The sequence below is a fragment of the Hyperolius riggenbachi genome, chromosome 6 (genome assembly GCF_040937935.1).
Source record: "Hyperolius riggenbachi isolate aHypRig1 chromosome 6, aHypRig1.pri, whole genome shotgun sequence".
NCBI classification, from domain to species: domain Eukaryota; kingdom Metazoa; phylum Chordata; class Amphibia; order Anura; family Hyperoliidae; genus Hyperolius; species Hyperolius riggenbachi.
This window is the reverse complement of record NC_090651.1, coordinates 149,688,687-149,693,597: the sequence shown is the minus strand read 5'-3', so window position 1 is coordinate 149,693,597 and position 4,911 is coordinate 149,688,687. Positions and strand designations below refer to the sequence as shown.

Sequence of the window (4,911 nt, the reverse complement as noted above, 5' to 3'; positions counted from 1 at the left end):
CTGTCATGTCACAGTTGTGCGATTGGACTTTGGACACAATGTGGGCTGCACGGCCGCTGTCTGGAACCTAGTCCTGATGTTAATTGACAGCTTTTTTTTTTTTCATTTTATGTCCACCAAATAATAAATTAGTGTTTCCCTTTAAAAAAAACATGATGCTACATGCATCATGTACCCTAAAACCCCTTTTTAAAGCTATTTAAAGGGCACTTCAGTTTTTTCTATCCGGATACCCGAATAGGTACCCGTGGGTATTTTGGTCGGATATCCGAATTCACTCGGATATCCGCAAGGTCGGATCCGGATATCCGACTCGGATCCGGGTATCTGGGTACCCGGATCCGGGCGGGTTTTAAAAAGTACTACCCGAGCAACCCTGCTCCTGAACAGAGAGCTCTGATGTTGTTCATGGGATCTGTTGGAGCCTGTCTCCCATAGTCACTTTGGCATTCATATTCCCCATCCTGTCTAGGTGGTCCTTTAATCTCATAACTTCTCCAACCTCTTATACTGTTTCCTGCTGTTGCCAACACTTGGCACTTCAACATCTATCACCACTTGCTGTTGCAGGTACTCAGTGGGGTAGCTAAGGAGCTGTGGGCCCCGATGCAAGTTTTACATTGAGCCCCACAAGCACTCTATACATAGAGTCGGACCCCCCTCACCTGGGAGCCCCCTTCCGCGCTCCACCTCCAGCTCATTTCTTTTTAAATCAATCCAGCAGCGAGCGGTGAGCGGGGAACTCACTCACTTCCTTGAAGTACCCAAGGAAACATTGCAGGAAGTGACGAGGCGAGTGGGGATGGTCACCGCTTTCCGCGGAATTGTATTTTCCGCAATTTCGGCCGGAAATTGGTCTTTCTGTTACGTTTGGTCTGAGCGGAATTGCTTTTTCAATCCGGCAGAATACCAAAATTGCCTGTGAAATTCCGCCAGTATCCGTTGATGGTTTTAAACTGAAAATTCAGTTCAAAGGCATCAAGTCCTAGAGAGTAGAGATGATCTCCGTTCCGGCTGAAAAATCAATCAATCTCTCTCGTGGGGGGATGCCCTAACTGTTCATGGATCTTGTCTTCCAGGGATTTGTAGGCTGTCATAAGCAAGCTCACATGCATTGGCCAGGAATCGAACCCAGGTCAACTGCTTGGAAGGCAGCTATACTCACCACTATACCACCAACGCTACATGCTGAAGCCAGCCTAGCATGTACCATTGCGATATACCCAAGAGAAAAATGAGCTTGCTTATTTGCCTAATTTGCTAGATGAAAGCAGTGGGACACATGGTGATACTGCTTACAGGCTTAAATTCAAGACTTTAGAAAGATCATGTGCCCCCCTGGATGATGCTGGTGTAACACACACAGCAAAGGACAGCAATTTGAAGTCTGGAAGATTCCAGGGCAAGGGTGGGAAGGATGAAAAGCTAGGTGGCCATGCAACCCTTCCTGCTAACCTAAAGCTTACTTGTGTCTTACAACACATTGGCTTAAGACTTTACCAAATCCAATGCTCCAATATGGGGAAGCTTCTCTGTTTGCGTTTTTTTTGGTTTTTTTTAAGTGTGGTGTCACAGTTCACCCATCTCTTCAACTACAAGAAAGGCCCAGGAGTAGTCTTAGCTACCCTAATATCTATGTTACGGCAGGCCCCTTATTACACTTTCTCTTACAGTGCTATGGAAACCGTTTTGCCCATGCGATAAAGCGAGGTGCAAAAATGAAATCATAAAAAACACAGTATTACTCCTGCGCACTCAAAAACAATTTAATACCATCAATTAAATAACAATAAAAATCATACCACACACGAGTAGCTCCACTAAAATCACAACCACACTGTCACTCACATCCAGACAAATCTGCAGGTATGCAGAGATCTTACACACCTCTCACACTGAAAAGTCCTGCAGGATCCTGCTAATTAGCCTGATGGTTCAGAGCAGCAGTTTGAGGATGCAAAAATATGTGAGCAAACACTTCAGTGGCAGATTAAGGATCCAATAAAAAATTCCAATAAAAAGTTCCACAATAAAACAATATATTCTCCGGATCAATGCCAGTGGTATATATTATCCTCTTAGTGATGTAAAGCATAACACAGCATTGCAATAAGGCTGCATACTCACGACTCCTGTTATGAGTAGTGGTAATGATTTTTATCAGACTTTGGCAGCTTCTAATGAGTCCTGTTACTTGGTAGGTATATCCAGTATAGCTGAACAGTCCGTTAAAGGAGGAGTCGGACTTGCACTCCTGGGAATGAGCAGCTGCGGCCGTCAGCTCTCACTCTATGACAGGATCTGGATGTTATATTCAGCGGACACTGTAACCAGCCCCGTAGTCCAGAAGTGATGGTATCGTGACGTCACATACACTGTATCTAATCACGCTGACATGTTTCGAGAGGATTCGCCTCTCTTCCTCAGAGCATCGTGATTGGCTATACTGATCTGTTCTTATGCTGTCTGCTAGGGGCTGGTGACTCCTCCCTCCTCCATTCAATTCAGCATTAATTAACATTAATTAAAAGCAAAAAGTTCAATATCCTGGTTTAACCCCTTTGGTGCAAGGGAATTTAATGTAAAGATCCAATAAGACTCTCTGCGAGACATTTCTTTAATATAATCTTCACCTCTCCAGTTGTGCGGCACATGTTCAATTGCATAAAACTTGATCAAGTTCAAACGTCCACTTTTGCATTCCCTGCAGTGTTTGCTTAATGGATATTTGTCACTTCCTTTGCTCATATTTTTTGTATGCTCAGAAATTCTTTCACATAGCATTCGCTTTGTTCTACCCAAATACTGTTTCAAACATCCACATTCCACAACATATATTACTCCTCTACTATTGCAATTCATGTTTCCTCTAATTTCATATGTCTCTCCTGTCACTGTTGATCTAAAAGTAGTGATTGGTAATATTTTCTGAGTACTCCTGCATGGCACACAAAATGAGCACCTTTTAAACCTGCCATCTTTTCCCAGGGGGGCATTTTTAATAGGAATCGTGAGGGCTATAATACTCTTAAAGGGAAGGTTCAGGGAGGGTGCCTAAAAAATAAAAATCAATTTCCACTTACCTGGGGCTTCCTCCAGTCCGTGGCAGGCAAGAGGTGCCCTCGCTGCCGCTCCGCAGGCTCCCGGTGGTCTCCGGTGGCCGACCCGACCTGGCCAGGCCGGCTGCCAGGTCGGGCTCTTCTGCGCTCCAAGGCCCGGCACTTCTGCGTCCCATGCCGGCGCGCTGACGTCATCGGACGTCCGCCGGGCTGTACTGCGCAGGCGCAGTAGTTCCTGCACAGTACAGCCCGGCGGACTCCTGATGACGTCAGCGCGCCGGCATGTGACAGAGAAGTGCCGGGCCTTGGAGCGCAGAACAGCCCGACCTGGCAGCCGGCCTGGCCAGGTCGGGTCGGCCACCGGAGACCACCGGGAGCCTGCCGAGCGGCGGCGAGGGCACCTCCTGCCTGCCACGGGCTGGAGGAAGCCCCAGGTAAGTGGAAATTGATTTTTATTTTTAGGCACCCTCCCTGAACCTTCCCTTTAAGATTCGGGGCTTTCTTAAAAATAACTTTTGGTTTCTCAGGCAGTATGGCAGTTAAAGTTTTGTCATTCTGTAAGACATGCCAATATTTATTTATTATTCTCCTCACATTGCTTGCCTGTTGTGTATATTGCAAACTTATGCAAACTGGAAAATCTGCAGATTCTTTTACTCTTGGTTCCAGCAGCTAGGCTCTATTCATTTCCCCCACTTCATCCCTTATCTTTTCAAGCTCTTCTTTATTATAATTCCTCTCAAGGAAATCATGCCTAGCAGAGGATGGATTCAATGCATCGACCTCTGGGTTATGGGCCCAGCACACTTCTGCTGCACCACTCTGCTTACGTTTGTAGTTAACCTTAAAGGGTTAACCTACAAGGGTTAAAAAGAAGGGTACAACATTAGTTGAACTAGTTAAACTACTATCTATGTTACAGTGAGACCCTAATGACACTATCTCTTAAGGGGCTATGGCCACCGATTGGCCCATGTGGTAAAGCAAGGTGTAAAAACCAAAGTACACCTAGCAGAGGATGGTTTCGATCCATCGACCTTTGGGTTGTGGGCTCATTTTTCTCTTGAGTATATCACAATGGTACACGCTAGGCTGGCTTCAGCATGTAGCATTGGTGGTATAGTGGTGAGCATAGCTGCCTTTCAAGCAGTTGACCTGGGTTCGATTCCTGGCCTATGCATGTGAGCATGCTTTTGACAGCCTAAAAATCCCTGGAAGACAAGATCCATGAACAGTTAGGGCATTCCCCCTCCTGAGAGAGAGAGAGATTAATTCTGCGGAATTTGGAAACATTCCGACGGTATGTAGCAGTTATGGAATTTTGCGTCTGCAGAATTCTGCAATTCCGGCGGAATGGAAATTGCACTTTCCGATCATCCCTAGCGGCCAGCGGTGAAATGCAAGGAGCAAGGTGCCCGCTGCTCCCCTTCCTGGCTGCTTCCCCTCCTTTGAGGGGAGGAGCAGGCAGTAGGCAATCTAGATCTCTCTCTGTTTCTGTGACTGTGTAGAGGGAGATCCATTTTTGCATTGTCTGCCACTACTCCTCCATGTATCCGGGCTCTGTGAAGTTCCATCCGACAAGTCCGGACTTTCCGTTCAGTTTTTTAAAACAGATCCCCCAGATCGCCCACAGATCCGTTTTTTGAATTGTGTGAAAACTGCTACTATTTTTAACATTGGAATCCATGGCTACGGTTTTGATCTGGGTCCAAAACCGGAGCCACAGCCACTGATACGTTTTTACAACCAGTGTGAACCGGCCCTTAATGTTGTATCTCTCTGAGGAGAGGTTCAAGAGGGTTTCTTGCCTTTGCCCCAGAACATACAGGTAGGTTGACTAACTTTCCCTAAA

At 46.2% G+C, this 4,911-nt stretch overlaps 2 non-coding genes across 2 annotated transcripts; one reads left to right on the top strand and one right to left on the bottom strand.

Annotated features, from left to right (window-relative positions):
* Positions 1–1,110: 1,110 nt before the first annotated feature.
* Positions 1,111–1,182, bottom strand: TRNAG-UCC (transfer RNA glycine (anticodon UCC)). The gene has a single exon. It is a non-coding gene; the product is annotated as a tRNA-Gly (tRNA).
* Positions 1,183–4,167: 2,985 nt separating this feature from the next.
* Positions 4,168–4,239, top strand: TRNAE-UUC (transfer RNA glutamic acid (anticodon UUC)). Its single transcript has one exon. It is a non-coding gene; the product is annotated as a tRNA-Glu (tRNA).
* Positions 4,240–4,911: the final 672 nt, after the last annotated feature.